The following is a 23,721-nucleotide window of genomic DNA, read 5'->3' as shown; positions in this document are numbered from 1 at the left end:
AAACGAGGTGCCACTCTGAACCTTGATATGTTACTACCCCTCCCTTCGAACTAAAGGAACAATGATATTCATGATTGTATATTTCGGACGGAGGAAGAGACAAAGGGACGGGTAGACCTGACAGACAATCCTCTATCTGACCCTCAATGGGAGTTGTATGTCGATGGCTCTTGTTTCAAATTACCAGATGGCACGACAACTGCTGCATATGCAATAACTACTCTTCACACTGTAGTTGAAGCTTCTCGAGTACCCTATCAATCAGCACAGGCAGCTGAGTTAGTGGCATTGCTTCGGGCCTGCGAGCTAAGTGAAGGATTGAGAGTAAATATTTACACCGACAGCTAGTACGCCTTAGGCGTGGCTCATAGTTTTGGCCAACTTTGGGGCGAAAGAGGTTTTCTCACTTCCCATGGTCAGCGAATACAGCATGGCCCCTTGATTTTGCGATTGCTGACAGCATTGGCGTTACCAGAGATGGTGGCTGTAGTTAAATGCAGTGCACACAAGGCAGTGGTTGATGCAGTGGGTGAAGGTAATACCTTTGCTGATCAAGTAGCTAAGAAAACTGCAAAATCCAAATTGACCTCAATGATTGTGACTAGCTCTGCTAGGTGGGTGGCTGAAACAGAGATGTTTAATAACACCATGGAGAGTGTCTTATAAATACAGAAAGAATCTATACCTATTGAGCTGGCTCACTGGAAGGAGAAAGTGGGGAAATTAGATGCAGACGATTGTTGGATTGATTTGACAGAAAAACAGCGGTGGTTGTTGCCTAATGCATTCGTGAATTTGATGGTAACAATGGCACATGGTTCAGCTCATATTGGGGCAAAGGGTATTTGTGCATTATTAGATCCTGTATGGTACAATCCCAATATTCCAAGGACCGCTGCTCATTTGGTGCAATATTGCATGGTTTGCTTACGACATAATCCTGGGGGCAGGGAGCCTGTTCTGAGTGGAAACTTTGCACCACCATCTTTGCCTTTTGAGGCGCTCCAAATGGATTATATCCAGCTGGAGCGCGTAAATAATTTTAAGTATGTCCTGGTCGTGGTGTGCGCTTTCAGTAAATGGGTGGAAAGCCTACCCAACCAAAGAAAATACTGCTTTGGCAACGGCAAGGGCATTGGTAAAGGAATACTTCCCACTCTATGGATTGCCTCGGGTGATCTGGAGTGATAACGGGGGACATTTTAATGCAGAATTCATCAGTCACATTTGTAATGGACTACAGATTAAACTGAAATTCCATGCGGCTCGACACCCCCAGTCCGCTGGGTTGGTCTAGAAGTATAATGGGATACTGAAGCTCAAATTAGCAAAAATTCAAGAAAGTACCTGATTGAAGTGGCCAGATGCTCTACCGCTGGCATTAATGTCAATACAGGTTACCCCACATTCTCGTTCTGGCTTATCTCCGTATGAGGTCATTTTTGGGCGCCCTGCTAATGTTTGGGGCATCCCGAGACCCAGAACATTTCGCGGTATAGAGTATCCTATGTTATCTGTATGCTTTGACTAAAGATCTCTGTTCTATTCATCAACAGGTCTCAGCAGTTTTGCAGCCCCTGCCGGAGGGTCCCGGACATCGTTTGGAGCCAGGACAGTGGGTTCTGGTCCGTAATTATCAGCCAAAATCCAGCTTGGATCCCCGTTGGTCTGAACCATTTCAAGTCTTTTTGGCCACGCGGACGGCGTTAAAGGTGAACGGCAAGCAACATTGGATCCATGTGTCACATCTGAAAAAACTACTCCTCCCGCTTCCATATGATCAGCGAATCCAGGAAGGGGTTCCGACCCAGAAAAGTGAGCGAGTTCCTCGTTTTTTCCCTTTTTCTGATGCCCAGGTAATTGGAGAAGGGCAAGGAGAAGGTGTTCAAGGCTCGGAAGGGGCTCTGTCATCAGCACAAGTGATTGCCCTAGGTTCTGTTGCCCCTACAGTCGAACGAGAGGCTCGCAGTACCCCTGTTTCACTGGATTCATCATTATCTGTTTTGTTCTCTGATCAAGAAGTGCCTGGCCATGCTCGATACAACCTGCGGCCCAGCAAACAACGCGGTACCCCAGGTGAATATGGTAGGAGGTAGGGAGAGACTTGAGTGTTAGGGTACAGACCTTTTCGATGAATGTCTGTTAGATGCGCTTCTGGGGTACTGAGTGAGACACTGGACTGAACGCGCACGGAGCCTCGAACATTTGCTTGCTCTGTTCAGAAAGAAAGACTAAATTTCTTGTTTAAAGAGGCCCAGGTTGTGTTATCTTCAAGGGTTGTGTGAGAACATAACTCCAACGTGAGAAGCTTGCTTTGATATTATTTGTGATGAACAATAGGAGCCTGCCTGTGAGGGTCTAAACGGACACAGGAAAGAAACCCCCTCAGGCAGGTTGGACTGCATCACCCAAGTTTATTTTTGGACTTTTATTTAGTATGTATCCCTTTGCTCGTTTTGTTCCTGAAGAGGAACGTCCTTTTGTACCGCATTATTTCCCTGCATATATGCCTGTCTTTTCTAGTTGGACCCAACGCGTTAAAATTGCATTTATAGTATTAAAGCAATATTACTAATCACATTGATGGGAGTATTCATCTATGTAGAATTTTGCCACCCTATGCATACTGTTTTAGAAACAACTGCCCCACCTCCGGAACATGTGTTTCATACTTTAGCCGCACATAAGGAAAGGCCTCATCAGACTTATGTGAAAAATGTATTTGTTGAAATGCTTCATTAAAAACACACAGTGCAACCAATACTATGAATTGTTGGGTTTGTGGTCTTTTACCATCAGGTATGCACAAGCACGACTTATTCATATCCCTACCCTTGTCTCATCTAGGGAGTTGTGAGGCTTGGTTTAAATTACTTTCAATGATGTATATGCATTATACTGCGGACACTCAAAGATTTTCGGAAAAGGATTATGAAATGATCTTAGCATATATTGAGGTTCATCAAGGATTCGACCCCGAGTGGAATAATGGATAGGGAACCTTAGATCCGAATGCATGTATGAATATGTATACAACGCATGAAAATACCACTTGGTTGAAAAATTAGATTTTGGATTTTGTTGAGTTTAAGTTCACTCAGTATTTTCGACATTTTCAAGACCGTAATGCTACTGAAGATAGGGCTATTCAAGTGCCTATACTAAATAGTACTTCTGCGTTCTGTATTCAGGGAGTAGGGTATATATCAGCGGGAGAAAGCCAATATAATTATACTTATTAGTTGTGTACTTTTAGCAGCCCTCCATTGTTAACCCCTCCTAATGTATATTTTGTTTGTGGAGAAAATGCCTATACTTGGCTTCCACGAGGTTGGGCTGGACGTTGCTACCTGTCCTTCCTATACCCACCAGTCTATATTGCCCCTTCTAATTATCACAAGGATCACTGCTTAGATAAACGAAGTGTGCTTATAAGGAGGAATAAAAGAGAGATGGATACTACCTATATAGATCAGACAGATATTCCACTGCAGCATTTTACCGACATTATAAAAGGAGAGTTTCCCATTCGGGGGCCTATAATAAGCAACAAAGAAGTATGGCGTTTGTCCAGAGTAGTTGAAGGGGTAATTAACACTACTGCAGGAATAATGACTAATATAACCGTAGAGCTACAAGCGACCAGGCTCGCTTCGCTTCAAAATCGTATGGTTTTAGACGTTATCTTGGCAGATCGAGGAGGAGCATGCTGTGGGATCGGCAGTTCTAGCTGTGTTTATATTCCTGACTCCGCCCCCTCCGTTCATTTGGCTATCTAAAAGCTACATCATTTGGCATCCGAAATACATGTAGAGACTGGTACATGGTCCCTATCTGGTTGGTTCTGGGGTCTGTAGTCTTCTTGGGGATGGAAAATTCTGATAGTGCTGGCCTGTATAGCGGGTATCATATTCACGTGCTGCCTTTGTGTACAATGTGGACTTGCATGTTGCTCTTATTGCGCAACTAAACTCACCTCCTCCGTGGCCGGTCCATCCCTAGCAGCAGTAAAGGCTCAGTTAGTTCAGCAGGAGCTCAAAGATTTAATGATGATTGATGAGGGAATATTTGAAGATTGAGCTTTTTAGTTAGCTACATCATGCTAAAAGGGCTGTTCTGAGGGATAAAAAATAGATTTCCCATGCATAAGGAGTATCGGACCTATATTATGTTAGCATGATACATCTATACGTACCCTCTTTTGCTTAAAAAATGTATATATATATCTATATGGGCTTGCAAGGGGGAAAACGTTTATTCGCTCCTTGCGTATCTATTGCTAACAGAGTAGGCCGAGAACTATATAGATGCCATTTTCCGAATCTATGCTCGAACACGGGCTGTAATCACGTGTTAGTCTCCGGCAGTTGTCAAGCCCCAGTTCATCTGAATTACTGGGAGCAGCTGAACGTAGGCTGTCAACTCAACTGTCCTGAGACTCAAGGTCGCATCTGGCTTTCGGTGAGATAAGCGCATTCCTGGAGGCGCCATGCCTACACTCCCGGGCACCAAGACGAAAGGGAGTCACCCCTCCTGACCTTCCTGAAATAAATAGTTAAGTTTGAACTAATCATGTGTGCCATATATGGTCCTTCACTGGAGCTCGAGGGCCAACTAGTGTTTTTCCTTTTACTGTGATTATATGTGTTGAACCGAAAAGTATATAACCTCATGTTTGAATACGAGCCAACAGTCTTCTCCGCGCACATGATGGGTGAGGGTTGGAGAGGCTCCTCTATAGAGTATTTTGCTTAATAAATGATTGAACTATTCTTCACTGCCAACCGACTGATTATTTGGTAATGGGATTGGGGCTATTGGTAGGTATAGCCCTTTATGGTATTTTTATAGTACTTCAGGGGCATCCCCTAGTGTCTGGTGAACTGGGAGTACCTGTAAACAGGCCTTCATCAGTTTTGGTGTCTGGCAGTGCCGCTCCTAAGTGGAGGGTGCAGAAGTCCAGACTGAGGGGTGAGAGGGGGAAAGAATCCCCAGCTCTGGAAGGGGGTACGGAGGGAGGGAGTCCTTGCCTCTGACCCCGATGCAGCACAAGTGTTTAGACCCTAGGTTGGAGGGTCAGGTTCAGGGTATCCCCCCTGACCTGGAAGCCCAGTTGCAGGATAGAATACCTGAACTGGTGGGTGAATTGTGCTGGACACCTGCCACAGGTGCCCTGACAATTCTGGATGGGGGTACTGCTTCAGGTGGGAGGGTACAGAGCCCCAAGGAGGAGGACCGGGTATGGGAGAGCCCACCCCAGTCTCTGGTCCAGCCTCCAGGTACAGGCCTGGGGCTGGTGGGTCAGTGTCAGGATGTCATACCTGACCTGACAGGATGAAGAGTGGACAGAGGGTGCCAAACACCTGGGGCTACTGCCCCCTGCTCTCGGATGCCACAGAGGTTTGAGAGCCCTGAGAGGCATAAGGCCTGGGTCTCATTACTGACTACTGTCAGAGGCCACCGGGGCTTGCTGTCTGTATGTTGGGACACTCCTGTGAGCCAGTTAACGTTAGATGATGCACAGGTGGTGTCCACAGGTGAGGAGAAGGGTTCCCTATGGATTAGCTTGACGGACTCTGAGAGTATGGACAGAGGAATTGAAATGGGTTCAGATTGGCGTAGAACTGGAATATGCCCTTGCTGTTTTGGGCCAGGTCCAGGTTCCATCGCCCAAAGCAGGGAAGCCCATCAAGGTAGTGATTGGTCTACCCTGAATTTTGGCTGGAAGGGGGTTGTGTTGGACTTGGCCCTTTTTGCAGGGTCATCCCTGAACTTTTTGCCTTCCCCCTCTATTTTTTCTGACCTGTTGTTAGCTGTTTTATGACTCTGGGCACTTTACCACTGCTGATCAGTGCTAACGTGCATATGCTCTCCCTATTGTAAATTGCTGTATGAATTAGTGATTCCATGATTGGCTGATTTGGTTTACTAGTCAGACCCTAGTGGAGTGCACTGCGTGTGCCACTGCCCAGGGCTTGTAAACCAAATGCTGCTAGTGAGCTTGTACTGGGGTGAATGTAAGACATTGATCTACATTCTGTCCATCAAATTGTTTTTTGTAATTTTCTCCCTGAGTGTACTGGGGTAGCTCAGACGTGGGTCCCAGAGCCTCCACACCACTGGAGTCAAGCTAGCCGGGCTGATGAGAGGTGTTACCTCGAAACCGGTCTGGTCCTCGGATGCTTGATTCCGGTCTGGGAAAGATATGGCTGTGTAGTTCGGACTGGACTGTTCCCATGCGGCACAGGGTCAGAGCTGATTTGCATAAAGCCATTATCTAACCCAGGGTGGTGTGGAGTGCAAAAAACGATGGGTTTAGGCCCAGATCCTTGTACTGGGGTGAATGTAAGACATTGATCTACATTCTGTCCATCAAACTGTTTTTTGCAATTTTCTCCCTGAGTGTACTGGGGTAGCTCAGACGTGGGTCCCAGAGCCTCCACACCACTGGAGTCAAGCTAGCCGGGCTGATGAGAGGTGTTACCTCGAAACCGGTCCGGTCCTCGGATGCTTGATTCCGGTCTGGGAAAGATATGGCTGTGTAGTTCGGACTGGACTGTTCCCATGGGGCACAGGGTCAGAGCTGATTTGCATAAAGCCATTATCTAACCCAGGGTGGTGTGGAGTGCAAAAAACGATGGATTTAGGCCCAGATCCTTGTACTGGGGTGAATGTAAGACATTGATCTACATTCTGTCCATCAAATTGTTTTTTGTAATTTTCTCCCTGAGTGTACTGGGGTAGCTCAGACGTGGGTCCCAGAGCCTCCACACCACTGGAGTCAAGCTAGCCGGGCTGATGAGAGGTGTTACCTCGAAACCGGTCCGGTCCTCGGATGCTTGATTCCGGTATGGGAAAGATATGGCTGTGTAGTTCGGACTGGACTGTTCCCATGGGGCACAGGGTCAGAGCTGATTTGCATAAAGCCATTATCTAACCCAGGGTGGTGTGGAGTGCAAAAAACAATGGATTTAGGCCCAGATCCTTGTACTGGGGTGAATGTAAGACATTGATCTACATTCTGTCCATCAAATTGTTTTTTGTAATTTTCCCGCTAGTGAGCTTGCAGCACTGGTTGTGCCACCCACAGAAGCAGCCTGTAAAAGTGTGTCTAAGGTCTGCCATTGCAGAGCCTATGTGCAGTCTTGTACTGCCATATTGACTGGGCACGTGCACCCACTTGCCAGTCCCTATACCTTCCCTTTTCTCCATATCAGACACCCCTACGGTGGGCCCATTGGCAGAGTGCATTGTAAGTATAAGGTTGGACATGCCCTGGTGTGTGTGGCATGTCCTAATAGTGAATTACATCCATTTTCGTTTTTCACTATTGCAAAGCTACTGTTCTCTATAGGCCGGAATGGGCAGTTAGATTAATACATTTTATAATCCTAACTGACTCAAGGAACATGGTATAAATTTGAGTTTAGTATGCCTGAACTCAGAATGATACATCTTTTAGTTAAGTTGGTTTTAACATTCTGTGTTTGAAAATACCACTTTTAGAAAGTAGGTCTTTTCTTGTCTCACTATCCAAGCCTTCCTCTGCTAGGTTGTGTATTCCTTGTCTGGAGTTTGAGTGACAGGGCTGGGGGATTCCAGGAGACAGGGTGAGTCCTCCCAGTGGTGAATAGAGAGATCTGCATCTAGATGGGAGGGAGGAGTTGCACCAGGGACCTGAATAGGACTTTGCCTGCCACCCACAGTGCTGGCTCCACCCTCTGTGGTGTGTCTTATGTCTCTGCCCTGAACTGTGAAAGGAGAGAAGGAATCTGTCATGATTTGCCCTGGCCAGTATAAGGCGCCTACTTGGATATAGGTCTGCATTGTTTATGCCCCTTTAAATGGCTTTTGACTACATGGTCCATAATGCCCGGCGGCTAGGAGGAGTTTGGGAAACTATGAAGGTGGCCATTTTTTGTCTCCGAGTTGTACGTGAATTTGCTTTCCGAATTGGAACTGTGCCCGGGGATTTTGTTTCTGGATTTTGCTAGCGTTCACCGGCTGCTGGACGCTTTGATTTATTACTGAGGACTTATCGTGTCTTCAACTGAGACACGGGAAGCGCTGTGTGCTAACAGCTGTAAGTGAGCGTTCGGTGGCTGCCGAGAGCCTTTTTGGAAATCTCTGTGTCTTTGAATTCAACACGAGGGAAGCTGACTGCAGTACAGCCTCACAGTCACAGCGGTAAGCGGCTGCTGTTTTGTTTACCGGAGCTGTTTCCAAATACCGGCAAAAAGGAGAAAAATAACTAAGGCGTTCTCGGTTGAGACGTTTAGTTCAATACTTTGGAATCCTGGATTTTGGTTGCTGTGGAAGGTTTCAAGTGTGTTCTTTGCTACGTGAGTACTTTACGTTCTCGGCCAAGATGCACATTAATGACTATGGCTCGAGATTGATAAAAGGAAAGAACTGGGCATTGACATTGAATGGTACAGTACTTTTGACCTTGGTTCTTTTGAAAGAAAACGAAAACTCATGGCTCTTTTCATTTAAGGAATTGGTTTGTGCAACACTTCCGTTGGATTTGGGATTCCTTAAGGAAAATTGATTACCTCTTTATTTTTTGATTCAAAGAGACAAAAGGGATATTTTTGGTTCGTTTCTGGGAAGGCTGGAAGGTATGCATGTAACTAGAGAGAAGTGATTGTGGGTGAATCAAGTGTGTGGAATTACATGCGTGACCATTCTCTTTGTTGTGTTTTACAGAGTTGTTTATCAGGGTATAGAGGCGTTTATCTAATACCATTGAAGAAAGAGGAGGAGACAGTTTACTGATATTTATATTGGTAGGTGGAGTTCTAGCGAGAATTTCCTGAGTGTAGACAGTAATTTACTGTACTTATCTTTGTGTGTTTTCTCTTCTTTTCTCGTTTCAGCCTCCCTTTCCCGTTCCAGACCCTTCCTTACCTTTTCCCTCACCTGATTTCCTATATGCTCTGTAACATACTATAGTCAGAGTATAGGGCAATCGGGAGGTGGACCCCCTTGAGCAACAATCTGATCCTGAGGAAGCCAGGTTGTGACAGAATCATGTCAACAGAGTACTCCAGGGCTGTGCCTTTGCTCCGCATTGCTGGCTCCACCCCCTGTGGGGCGTCTGATGTTTCTGCCCTGCACTGTGAAAGGAAAGAAGGAGTCATGTAAACAGAGTGCTCCAGGACTGACCATAACTGGTTTGGACTAGGCATAGGCCCCTCTGCCTCAGAGGACAAAGGCTTTTGGGGTATAAATATTGGGACCCGGATCCCAAGAAATTAGATCACTTTTGGACAATAAGAAGAAACTGTTGCTGAGGAGAGGAACCTGAAGAAACTGAGGAGAGACTATCCCTAAGCTGAAGTGCTGCTTGGGAGATTGGCTTGCAATGGTTGCCTGACTGCCAAAGAGAGGAGAAAGGGACTTTGTGTACTTTCATCGACTTGTAAGGATCTCCAAGGGCTTGGAACAGAGCTTGCCTCCTGCCGAAGTCTCGGGGACAACAGACTTCAACCCCCAGACTGCTGCTGTTTTGGGCCTTCTGAGGGACTGCATGTTGCAAGGTGCTGGAAGCGCGACTCAAGAGGAAGAAGCATGTCGCCGTCGCTGCTGCTGCCATCGCATATTGGATGTTGCCGCTGTAGCTGTCCTATTGCACCGCACCGAGAGAAGCGTCTCGCAAAAAAGGAGAAGCATGTCGCTGCTGCTGCCGTCGCATCTTGGATGTAGCTGATGTAGCTGTTATATTGCACTGCATCAAGAAAAGCGCCTCGCATCCGCGGAGAAGCGTGCCGCTGTCGGAGCTGCTGTTGTCACATTTTGATCGTCGCCGCTGTAGTTGTCGCATTGTGCGGAAGCGTCTCGTAAAGTCGGAGAAGAGTGTCGCAGCCGACGCTGTTGTCGCATCGGGAACAAGGGTGGCGCCGCTGCACCTGACGCATCGAATCGAGACTTCTCGCATCATCGTAGAAGCATGCCGCATCTGGAATATCTTCACCTCTTTATTTTTTTGCACGGAAACTTTGCCACATTTCCATCGCGATACACAAGGGGATGATGGACGGAGCGTTTGAGCAAATCAAACACTCACCCCCAGTCAACTGATCTGGGTTTAATCCATCACCATTCTTTAGCTCACTCAGCCACCTCAGTTCAGACATGGCCATATGCAAATCAGTCTGACCCTGTGCCTCATGGGAACAGTCCAGCCCGAACTGCCAAGCCATGTCTTCCCTGGACCGGAAACAAGCATCCTGGGACCGGTTTCAAATTCATAACCCTCATCAGCCAGGCTATCTTGAATCCAGTGGCAAAGTGAGCATGGGACTCACGTCTGAGCATACCCTGCCAACTTAGGGCGAACAAAGGACATGAGTCCCTTCTTCACTTGGCCACTGGATTCAAGATAGCCTGGCTGATGAGGATTATAAATTCGAAACCGGTCCCAGGATGCTTGTTTCCGGTCCAGGGAAGACATGGCTTGGCAGTTCGGGCTGGACTGGTCCCATGAGGGACAGGGTTAGACTGATGTGCATATGGCCATGTCTGAACTGAGGTGGCTGAGTGAGCTAAAGAATGGTGATGGATTAAACCCAGATCCGTTGACTGGGGGTGAGGGTTTTATTTTATCAAACACTCCGCCCATCATCCCCTTTTGTATCGCTTTGTTCGCCCTAAGTTGGCAGGGTATGCTCAGACGTGAGTCCCTTGCTCACTTGGCCACTGGATTTCGAGATAGCCTGGCTGATGAGGATTATGAATCCGAGACCGGTCCCAGGATGCTTGTTTCCGGTCCAGGGAAGACATGGCTTGGCAGTCCGAGATGGACTGTTCCCATGAGGCACAGGGTCAGACTGATTTGCATATGGCCATGTCTGAACTGGGGTGGCTGAGTGAGCTAAAGAATGGTGATGGATTAAACCCAGATCAGTTGACTGGGGATGAGTGTTTGATTTGCTCAAACGCTCCGTCCATCATCCTTTTTATAAAGCTTTGTCGCCCTAAGTTGGCAGGGTATGCTCAGACGTGAGTCCCTTGCTCACTTGGCTACTGGATTCAGTATAGCCTGGCTGATGAGGATTATGAATCTGAAACTGGTCCCAGAATGCTTGTTTCCGGTCCAGGGAAGACATGGCTTGGCAGTTCGGGCTGGACTGTTCCCATGAGGCACAGGGTTAGACTGATTTGCATATGGCCATGTCGGAACTGGGGTGGCTGAGTGAGCTAAAGAATGGTGATGGATTAAACCCAGGTCAGTTGACTGGGGATGAGTGTTTGATTTGCTCAAACGCCCTGCCCATCATCCCCTTTTGTATCGCTTTGTTCGCCCTAAGTTGGCAGGGAATGCGCAGACGTGAGTCCCTTGCTCGGATGTATGATGTTACAACGCATACTATTAAAACGCATGCTTTTACAACACATTTTTTAGAACGCAAGTACCTTTACAACGCATGACTTTACAACGCATACCATTACAACGCAAAATAGTAAAAGTAATGGAAAAGTACCATTACAACAAAAACAAATATTACGCATACCCTTACAACGCATAAAAAAAACGAGAATTATTTTTTTTTTTTTTGTAAAATAAAACCTGGCACGGGATGGAGGGAAAATAGGGGTTTTGGGTGGGGAAGTGTATTAAAATGTGGTAATAAACTGAGCGTAAATTTTACGAAAAGCAAAGCATTTTTTATAAATTAATACTCGAGTATTACATTTAATACTTGAGAATTAAAAAAGTACTCGCATATTCTAAAATGTAATTTTTATTACAAAATAAGCGCGACTTAAAGTTAACAATTTAAAAGAAAGTACGAGAAATAAAAATAACTATCCGAAATAACCAACAAATAACAAACACATACCAGCCATTTTAAATAGTGAAGATAAAAAAAATAGCCCTACAACTCTTTTCATGAACGTCACTCCAAATAACTGAAAACAAAATGGATGCCAAAACGGAATTCAAAACTTAAAACAACACTCTTTAAAACGACATTTTAAATTGCATGTTTACACAGCAAATAAAAGATTTTTAAAATCTTTTAAAAACACAGGTTTTCTCAAAAATTAAGAACACACTGACACAAACCTATAAATACGAGCAAGACACCATTTTGAAAACAGTTGATTATCAACTACCAGAGAGAGCAGATGCCAAAAACTGACCCTCTGACCTTTTCACACAGCGACGACCCAGAGTCATTGAAAAACAGATATTTTTACACATACAAGTAAGTTTATAAAGAAATAAAAGTATAAAAAGGATTTATCCTTAATAACTAAGTATTAATACTAATTCATATAATTAATTAAATTACAGATGTACCATAATTTGCTAATTTGAAAAGCAATGTATTCAAGATAAAGCGAATTTTGACAGATATGTAAGTACCTATAAATATTAATCATAAGTTTGCAAAATAATTAAAATAGCAGCATAACTAAATTTGTTTAAATGTGGTAACATATAAAAAAAAGCCACAATGCTTATTAATTCAAATTAATTAAAACAAGTTTGCTAAATGTCAAGGGACACAGTGTTAGACATTTTTTCCAGTATTAGAAATGTATTTAAATAGTATTCTTTTTTGTTTAAAAAAAAGAATAACAGGTAATCGATTTACTTATATTTAAAAATAAGCAAATGTGAAATGTAATTTTTTGACAGCAAAAGAATTAAATTTGAGAAAGCCAAATAATACATAAAAACTGTGTTTTCCAAAAGAAGCCAAACTCCCTATCCACAATTTCTAAAAGGTATTTATTTTCAAATATTTGAAAATAATTTTTAATTTGTAAAATGTAAAGAACGTTTTCAGATACAAAGAAAATTATTACCATTTTCAAACAGATAAATAAAAAAAGAAAATAACGAGAACTTGCTTGATCGATAATACCAAGGACGAAATTTAAAAAGGTAAAATTTACAAATAAAGTGTAGGGGTAGCATTTACTATTCTAACTCCAGGAAGGTGTAGCAGTAGGGAAAGTGTGGGATAGTGTTGAAGTACCATTTACTATTCTAACTCCAGGAAGGTGTAGCAGTAGCGAAAGTATGGGATAGTGTAGGGGTACCATTTAATATTGTAACTCCAAAAAGGTGTAACAGTAGGGAAAGTGTGGGATAGTGTAGGGGTATAATTTAGTATTCTAACTCCAGGTAGGTCCAGCAGTAGGAAAAGTGTGGGATAGTGTAGAGGTACCATTTACTATTCTAACACCAGGAAGGTGTAGCAGTAGGGAAAGTATGGAATAGTGTAATAGTGTAAGTAATAGGCATGAGCGGATTTTGCGGATTGGCAATCCGCGAATTTGCGGATTTGCGAACTCGCAATCCGCAAAATCCGCGAATTCCCGCGAATTTGCGGATTTTTTTTTTTTGTGTTCGCCCGTGTTTCTGCCAGTTCGCGAGGGTTTTTACAATTTCGCAATTTGCGAACTTACCTGTCGGGTTGCAAGTTTTGCGAACTTGTTGTTTCTACGTGTCCAACCTGTTTGGGACACTCTTCTTCATCACTGCCACTCTCTGTCACCACTGCCACTCTCTGACTACTCATGCCACCCTCTGGCCCACCCATGCCACCCTCTGTTTCATCACCACACCCTCTGGTTGTCCAGTGTACATTATTTTCGGCAAAGCAAAGCACACCTTCCCTGCCTCAAGTGACCTGAATTAATTTGGGGCTGATTAATGTGTCACAGAATATTTTTTTAGCTGGCACCTGCTTCCTTAGTGCGCCCTAATTAGTGATCTTTTGCACTTGCTAAGTGCTTTCATTGTTGCAAAATTAGTTACAACACCTGCCCTGCCCCAACTGACAATAATGAATTAGGGGCTGATTATTGGATTTTAACTTCCAGCCTGGCTCCTGCTTGTCTCCCTTAGCTGTAATTCATGACCTTTGTGGCATATGTGTAACTATTCTGAGGTTCAGAGCAGGGTCACATAATAGTTTCAACTGGCAACTGAACTCTGGAGGGGCCCCTCAGGAAGCACTACAGGAAATGGCTACTAATGATGTGCCTGAACTTTTGAACCTGGTAAGTAGTTACTTTCAGTTTTGCTTAGATCGTATTTCTGCAATTTTGCACTTATTCGCGGGGCGCGAACTCACGCGAACAGTGCGAGCAGTGCGAGCAAAATCCGCTGCTCGCGGATTTGCGGATTTTGCAGGAAATTCGCAAATCTCGCGGATTGCGGATTTCCCGAAAATCCGCAAAATCCGCGAGCGGAACGGATTTTCCGCCCATGCCTAGTAAGTAACTATTCGAAATCCAGGAAGGTGCGTTATTAGGGAAAGTGAGGGATAGTGTAGGGGTGTAATTTAGTATTCTAACTTTAGAAAGGTGCAGCAGTAGGAAAAGTGAGAGAAAGAGTAGGGTTGTAATTTACTATTGTAACTCCAGGAAAGGTGAATATGTAAAGAAAAGTATAGATAGTGCACAGGAATACAATCATCTAATCTTTTTTTAAGAATTAAAACATGCTTTAACATATTCTTTCGTTTCAATCATTACAGAATAACAACTACCTTCCAAAGAAAAGCAAAAGAAAACCAATACAAAAAACACAGTTTCCAGAAAAAGACAATACCCCAGACTGAAAAGGTAAAAAAGAGCAAAATGCAAAAATAAAACACTAAACATAGAGCAATATTTTAGAATTGTAACTCCAGAAAGGTACAGCAGTAGGAAAAGTGAGGGATAGTGTAAAGGTGTAATGCACTATTCTAACTCCAGGAAGGTGCAGCAGTAGGGAAAGTGAGGGATAGTATAGGGGTGTATTTCACTATTATAAATCCAGAAAGGTGCAGCAGTAGGGAAACTGAGGGATAGTGTAGGGGTACCATTTACTATTCTTACTCCAGGAAGGTGCAGCAGTAGGGAAAGTGAGGGATAGTGTAATACTGTAATTTACTATTCTAAATCCAGGAAGGTGCATCGGTAGGGAAAGTGAGGGATAGTGTAGGGGTGCAATTTACTATTCTATCTCCAGGAAGGTGCAGCAGTAGAGAAAGTGAGGGATAGTGTAGGAGTGTAATATACTATTTTATCTCCTGTGATTTGAATCTGTAGTGAAAGGGATAGATAGTGCAGAGGAATACAGTCATCTAAACTTTTTTTTTAAATATAAACATTCTATAACATATTCTTTCTTTTCAATCTTTACAGATTCACAACTACCATCCGAAGAAAACCAAAGGAAAACCAAGACAAAAAACACGGTTTCCATAAAAAAGCAATACCCCAAACTAAAAAGGTAAAACAGATCAAAATGCAACAATATGAAACTAAAAATAGAGCAATATATTAGTATTGTAACTCCAGGAAGGTCCAACAGTAGGGAAAATCAGGGATAGTGAAGGGGTGTAATGTAGTATTCTAACTACAGGAAGGTGCAGCAGTAAGTAAAGTGAGGGATAGTGTAGGGGTGTGTTTCACTATTGTAACTCCAGAAAGGTGTAGCAGTAGGGAACGTGAGGGATAGTGTGGGGGTACTATTTACTATTCTTAATCTAGGAAGGTGCAGCAGTAGGGAAAGTGACGCATAGTGTAGGGGTACCATTTACTATTCTTACTCCAGGAAGGTGCAGCAGTAGAGAAAGTAAGGGATAGTGTAGGGGTGTATTTCACTATTGTAAAACCAGAAAGGTGCAGCAGTAGGGAAACTGAGGGATAGTGTAGAGGTAACATTTACTATTCTTACTCCAGGAAGTTGCAGCAGTAGGGAAAGTGAGGGATAGTGTAATAGTGCAATTTACTATTCTAAATCCAGGAAGGTGCATCGGTAGGGAAAGTGAGGGATAGTGTAGGGGTGCAATTTACTATTCTAACTCCAGTAAGGTGCAGCAGTAGGGAAAATCAGGGATAGTGAAGGGGTGTAATGTACTATTCTAACTTCAGGAAGGTGCAGCAGTAAGTAAAGTGAGGGATAGTGTAGGGGTGTTTTTCACTATTGTAACTCCAGAAAGACGTAGCAGTAGGGAAAATGAGGGATAGTGTAGGGGTACCATTTACTATTCTTACTCCAGGAAGGTGCAGCAGTAGGAGAAGTGAGGGATAGTATAGGGGTACCATTTACTATTCTTACTCCAGGAACGTGCAGCAGTAGGGAAAGTGAGGGATAGTGTAATGGTGTAATTTACTATTCTTACTCCAGGAAGGTGCAGCAGTAGGGAAAGTGAGGGATAGTGTAGGGGTACCATTTACTATTCTAACTCCAGGAAGGTGCAGCAGTAGGGAAAGTGAGGGATAGCGTAATGGTGTAATTTACTATTCAAAATCCAGGAAGGTGCATCAGTAGGGAAAGTGAGGGATAGTGTAGGGGTACAATTTACTATTCTAGCTCCAGGAAGGTGCAGCAGTAGAGAAAGTGAGGGATAATGTAGGGGTGTAATATACTATTCTAACTCCTGTGATTTCAATCTGTAGTGAAAGGGATAGATAGTGCAAAGGAATACAGTCATCTAAACATTTAAAAAAAATAAAAACATGCTATAACATATTCTTTCTTTTCAATCTTTTCAGATTGACAACTACCTTCCAAAGAAAAGAAAAGCAAAGCCAATACAAAGAAAACAGTTTCCAGAAAAAGGTAAAACCCCAAACTAAAAAGGTAAAACAGATCAAAATGCAACAAAATGAAACTAAACATAGAGCAAAATTTTAGTATTGTAACTCCAGGAAGGTGCAGCAGTAGGGAAAATCAGGGATAGTGAAGGGGTGTAATGTCCTAATCTAACTCTGTGATAGTGCAGCAGTAGGCAAAAGGATAGATACTGCACAGGAATACAGTCATCTAAACTTTTTTAAACAATTAAAACATGCTAAAACATATTCTTTCTATTCATTCTTTGCAGAATCTCAACTACTAAACAAAAAAAGCAATGCAAAGCCAATACAAAAAACACAGTTTACAGAAAAAGGAAAAAAGACCAGACTAAAAAGCTAAAACAAATCAAAATGCAACAGTATAAAACTAAACATAGAGCAATACTTTAGTATTGTAAGTCAAGGAAGGTGCAGCATTAGGGTAAGTGAGGGGTAGTGTAGGGGTGTAATGTACTATTCTAACTCCAGGAAGGTGTAGCAGTAGGGAAAGTGAAGGATACTGTAGAGGTGTAATTTACTATTCTAACTCCAAAAAGGGGCAACAGCAGGGAAAGTGAGGGATAGTGTAATGGTATAATTTACTATTCTAAATCCAGGAAGGTGCATCAGTAGTGAAAGTGAGGGATAGTGTAGGTGTGTAATTTACTATTCTAACTCCAGGAAGGTGCAACGGTAGGGAAAGAGGGGGATAGTGTAAGAGTGTAATTTACTATTCAAACTCCTGGTTGGTGCAACAGTAAGGAAATTGAGGGATAGTGTAGGGGTGTAATTAACTATTGTAGGTCAAGGAAGGTGCAGCAGTAGGGAAACTGAGGGATAGTGTAGGGGAACCCTTTACTATTCTAACTCCAGGAAGGTATAGCAGTAGGGAAAGTGTGGGATAGTGTAGGGGTATCATTTACTAATCTAACTCCAACAAGGTGTAGCAGTAGAGAAAATGTGGGATAGTGTAGAAGTACCATTTACTATTCTAACTCCAGGAAGGTGCAGCAGTAGGGTAAGTGAGGGATAATGTAGGGGTGTAATTTACTATTCTAACTCCAGGAAGGTGTAGCAGTAGGGAAAGTGAGGGACAGTGTAGGGGTATAATTTAGTATTCTAACTCCTTGAAGGTGCATCAGCAGGGAAAATGAGGGATAGTGTAGGGGTGTAAAATACTATTCTAAATTCATGAGGATGCAGTAGTAGGGAAAGTGAGGGATAATGTAGGGTTTTGTAATTTACTATTCTACCTCCACAAAGTTTCCGCAGCAGGGAAAGTGTGTGATAGTGTTGTTTAACTGGTAGCCTAAACCCGCGCATTTTCAAATAATCAAAGGAAATATCTGAGAGACTATTGACTATTCTACAACAGTTTTCGTTGTGTGTGGCTTTAGACTACCTTGATAATGTTGCTAACATTCTACATTTCTAAATATAATTTACACCTTACTTTCCTGCTTTTACCTAAATTATATATACGTTTCAATTCAATTGGCATTTACATTTGTCTAAATTATTTTAAAAAAATTAACATTGGGTCAGCTTACCTGTAATTGTCTTCTTTCTTTTTCTTCATCTTGTTTCCCCAAAATAAATCCATTTTGTGACAAAATCCAATAACCCAAGCAATCCAAGGATGTTAAAAATGTATTCCATTTTTTCTTTTTTCCAATTAGAACACCTTTTTTAAATTTCCTTAAATTAAAATCCATAGTTTATAATTTAAAAATGCATTTTTTTCTTTCAAAAAATATCTTCTTGAATCGAATACAACATATTCCAAAAAAAGGTTTCTTTTTGAGTCCTCTCATTAATCTTCATTTCAAAGTCAAAATCGAAACCCATGTGTAAATCAATATCTTTGAAACATATTATTTTTTCACGAAAATCCATCTTCTTTTTTTAAAAATTTGTATTCTTTAATCCAATGTCCAGGAAATCCTTTGACTTTCAAATTGCATCCTAAAAGTAATCCAAAGTCCATGAAATCCAAGATCTTTCCAACTCCATCCTGAAAATAATTCAAAGTCCACGTAATCCATGTTCTTTCCAAATCCATTTGGAAAAGTTTGCAAAGTCCATATGCATCCTGTAAGTAATCCAAAGTCCACGAAATCCATGTTTTTTGAAAGTCCATCTTGAAAGGTTTCCAAAGTCCATGTGCATCCTGATAGTAATTCAAAGTCCACGAAATCCATATTCTTTGTAAATCAATCTGGAAAGATTTCCAAATGTGCATCCTGAAAGTAAAACAACGCGCACGAAATTCAAAAACCTTCTATCTCCATCCTAGAAAACCATGTTCTTACTATGTCCATCTTCCTAGGTTTCAAAAGTTCCCGAAAGCCCATATTTCCAAAAATCAAAAACGCAATAAAAACCACAATTCCAGAGAGCAAACTTCATTCCAACTACATCACCTAAATATTCCAAAATCCACGAAACCAGCTGACTTTCAATCTCGATCTCCAAATTATTTCCAAAAACATGTATTCGATGTACATTTAGATATTTTTTATCAAAGCATTTTAAATTATAACTTTCCGTTAATCAATAAATAGTCAGACATACTAAAATAACATTACCATTCACCATTCTTTAACAAAATACATACATAAATAACATTAACCTATTATTTATAGCGACCCGACAAAGGCATACTCTATTAACATGATCGGCGACATGCTGAAATTACAACGTAAACAATACATTTATCATATGCAACCTCTCCTTATCCTTTCTTTACAATATATATATATATACTAATTAACATTCTAATGTTTATAAATAAAGTTGAAAGAGTTTCCTACCTGAGCACAGATCAGCTTCCTGCTGCTTCCTCCATCGACGCTGTTCAGAATGTCCGCTTGCATGGACGTTTACGCGTCAACGTCATCAGGAGCTACAAAGATGAAAAAAGGACTATTTTATATTTTTTTTAATAAACGTCTAAAAACATTTATTTATTAATGTTACTTTACATGTAATATTTTTCAAAAATACTTTTGAAAAATTAAAAAATTCATATTATATAATAATTTTTTTTATAAAAAATCTAAAAGGAAAACTATTGTGTCTTTGTTTTTATAATGTAATTATTTTAAATTACAAATATTTATAGATTTTATATCATAGTTAATAATGATAAATAGTACTTACCTCTATGCTTATTCCATTTCCATTCAAAACTTCACTATTCTTCCATTTAAGCAGCTTGCAAAGTAGTTCCGCGGAATTCATACCTTCAACTATTGAAATAAATAAAGGACACAACTCTCCATTGAATTCAATACAAAAGCGTGGGAAAATGTCATTTTTTTATTTTAAAACAAACTTTTTTTATTTTTTTAATTTCTTGACAATATATATATATTTAAATTTATTTGTTCATGCTCTAGAATTTTTTTTTCTTGAAATCTTTCATCAAAATAATTAATATTTTTTTCAATTATCTATTAATTAATCAATATTCTATTAATAATTTAAATGTTATTTAAATATTAATATGATAAATTTAATGATTCATTTAAAATTAGGTTTTTAACAGTCATTTAATTACATAATTAAATATACTTAAGTATTAATTAAATGTTTAATTAGGCTATACTATCTAAATTTATTCTGTAATTTGTTTTAATATTTTGAACATTAATTTTTTATATTTTTTTCTATATATTGTATAACTAAGTGATTAAAACTAAAACATTCTTTTATTTTCTAGATTTTAATTAATAATACAAAACTTTAAAAAAAAATATTATGTTATTACTACAGGATTATATTAAATAAAATAACTTTACTCATATTTAATTTATTTAAAATGTTACTTGAGTATTAATTTTATCAATAATAATATTTAAAAATAATCAAATCAATTAAAATATACCTTCAGTAATTTTTTTATTCCTTGAGTATTATATTTTAAATACATAAATATATTAATTCTAAACAAATACATTTACTTACATTTCGTTTATTGAAAATGTTACTTGAGTATTAATTGTATTAATAATTGTATTTAACATTAATTACATTATTTAATATATAACTTCCGTTATTTATTTATACTTAAGTATTAATTATCCATTAAATTTGAAACACATTTTCCATTTTTTTAAATTGTTACTTTTATTTTTTTTATTTGTTACTTGAGTATTAATTCTATTAAAAATGTTATAGATAATTAATTAAAATAATAAATAAATGTTTATAAGTTACTTGAGTATTAATTAGATATAAATCTTTTTATAATATAAATTAAAAAAATATTAAATATTCCTTAATTATTAAAAAATTTAAAAATAGAAAGACATATTAAAAAATACATAATACTTACATTGTAAAGACTTGTGTTGTAATGACATCTGTGTTGTAATAGCATGCGCTGTAAAGGCACTTGCGTTGTAAAAGTTGCGTTGTAATGGTAGTGCGTTGTAAAAGTTGCGTTGAAAAGGATGTTCCCCCCTTGCTCACTTGGCCACTGGATTCAGTATAGCCTGGCTGATGAGGATTATGAATCCGAAACCGGTCGCAGGATGCTTGTTTCCGGTCCAGGGAAGACATGGCTTGGCAGCTCGGGCTGGACTGTTCCCATGAGGCACAGGGTCAGACTGATTTGCATATGGCCATGTCTGAACTGGGGTGGCTGAGTGAGCTAAAGAATGGTGATGGATTAAGCCCAGATCAGTTGATTGGGGATGAGTGTTTGATTTGCTCAAACGCCCCGTCCATCATCCCCTTTTGTATCGCTTTGTTCGCCCTAAGTTGGCAGGGTATGCTCAGACGTGAGTCCCTTGCACACTTGGCCACTGGATTCAAGATAGCCTGGCTGATGAGGATTATGAATCTGAAACCGGTCCCAGGATGCTTGTTTCCAGTCCAGGGAAGAGATGGCTTGACAGTTCGGGCTGGACTGTTCCCATGAGGTACAGGGTCAGACTGATTTGCATATGGCCATGTCTGAACTGGGGTGGTTGAGTGAGCTAAAGAATGGTGATGGATTAAACCCAGATCAGTTGACTGAGAATGAGTGTTTGATTTGCTCAAATGCTCCGTCCATCATCCCCTTTTGTATCACATTTCCATCGCTGCAACACTTTTGTTGTGGAAGCATAACGCATCGTAAGGTACATTGACTCAAAGTGTTGCATTTTAAGAACTGAACAGAACTAAGCTAAAACTACCATTTTAAGTACAGTATTGTGGATTTTGGTTGTTTGTGGTCTTGTGTTAAATCTATATAAAGAATACTTATTTTTATTATACAACTTGTGTGGTGTCCATCTGTAGTGTTGTCACTTGATTACTGTATGTGTTCACAATTGCTTTACACACTGCCTCTGAGATAAGCCTATCTGCTCGTGCCAAGCTATGAAGGGGGTGAGCTGGGGTTATTTTAGGAGTGCCCCCCCTTACCCTGATTGAGGCAAGAGTCCCTATTTAACACAAGTACCTACATGTGCCAACTAGAGACCCCCAAATCTAACAGTGACTTTATAAAGTGAATTCACAAACCTCAACATTCATCTAACCCAGACATGTATTCTAGAGACAGGCAGAGGGATAGAACGGTTAAGAAAGAAAATGCTAACTTTCTAAAAGTGGCAGTTTCAGCCCTGTAATTTAAAAACCAACTTCACTAAAATATGTGTTTTTAAATTATGAGTCCAGAGACACCAAACCCCAGTTTTCTATCTGCTCCCAATTGGAAGAAACACTTGCAAGATGTTACAAGTCAGCTCTAATGCTAACCTATGGGATAGATAGGCCTTTCTGAAGTGAAAAACGAACTTATCTGTTTTTTAGAACCCATACATGTTAAACTTACAAGTACATGTCCTACCTTTTAAGTACACTGCACCATGCCCATGGGGCTACCTAGGGCCTACCTTAGGGGTATTTTACATGTAATAAAAGGGATGGTTTGGGCCTGGCAAGTAGTTGAACTTGCCAGGTCGAAATAGCAGTTTAATACTGCACCCACAGACTCTGCAGTGGTAAGCCTGAGACCGGATTGAAGGGCCACTCATGTGGGTGTCACAATCAGTGCTACAGACCTACTAGTGGCATTTGATTTACAGGCCCTCGGCATGCACTGTGGCCTGTACGAGGGACTTACTAGTTAATCAAATATTCCAGTCATGGAGAAACCAGAATACTATTACATTTTAGACACAAAGCACATGCACTTTAGCACTGGTCAGCAGTTGTAAAGTGGCCAGAGTCCTAAAACCAGCAAAAACGAAGTAAAAACAGATTAGGAAGAAGGCACAACGTTTGGGGTAACCCTGCGAAAAGGGACATTTCCAACACCATCCTAAACCCCCAAAAATACTCTTTCCACCCAAATACCCTCACCCACCCTAAACAGTAAAAATACCTTTATTACCCAAATACATCTAACCACCCTAAACTCTAAAACACTCTTGCCACCCAAATACCCTTACCACCCCTAAACGCAAAAAATACCCTTGCCATCAAAATACCCTCACCCACCCTAAAAATATCCATGCCCCCAAATACCCTTACAACCCTAAACTCTAAAAATACCATTGAAACCCAAATAAACTTACCCAACCTAAACTCTAAAAACACCCTTGTCACCCAAATTCTCTTACCCACCCAAAAACCTATCAAGTACCCTTGCTACCCAAATACCTTTAGCCACTCTAAACCCTAAACATACCTTTGCCACCCAAGTGCCTTTACCCACTCAAAATCCCCAAAATACGCTTACCACTCAAATTCAGGGTAAATGTATTGAGTGGTAATGTCCGTGTAGTAAAGGCTGTCTCCTGTGAGTAACACCATTAAGACCGTGGTGGTTTGTGACAGTGCTGGCCAGACTTGTACAGGTTGCACTGGATCACTTAGTTTGATTTGAACTGATGGATCATACTCTCGACCATATTTTATTTTTCTTATGTCTGATTCTTAGATATTCAGGTTGTCACCTACAGGGAACCACTGCAGCCATTTACAAAAATAAACCCCAGATACGCAGTGTGGTGTTGAACTTTTATGGACTTGGTTCCAACGAAGGCACCCTTTGACTTTATTCAAAAGTAGTAATATCATATGGACCTTTACTGAAGAAACTTCAATAAAATAAAATCGTCTGGTAATAGTTTTTCCTTTCACATC

This window comes from Lissotriton vulgaris, chromosome 5 (assembly GCF_964263255.1).
Source record: "Lissotriton vulgaris chromosome 5, aLisVul1.2, whole genome shotgun sequence".
NCBI classification, from domain to species: Eukaryota; Metazoa; Chordata; class Amphibia; order Caudata; family Salamandridae; genus Lissotriton; species Lissotriton vulgaris.
The sequence above is the reverse complement of the archived record's forward strand: the minus strand, read 5'-3'. Positions refer to the sequence as shown.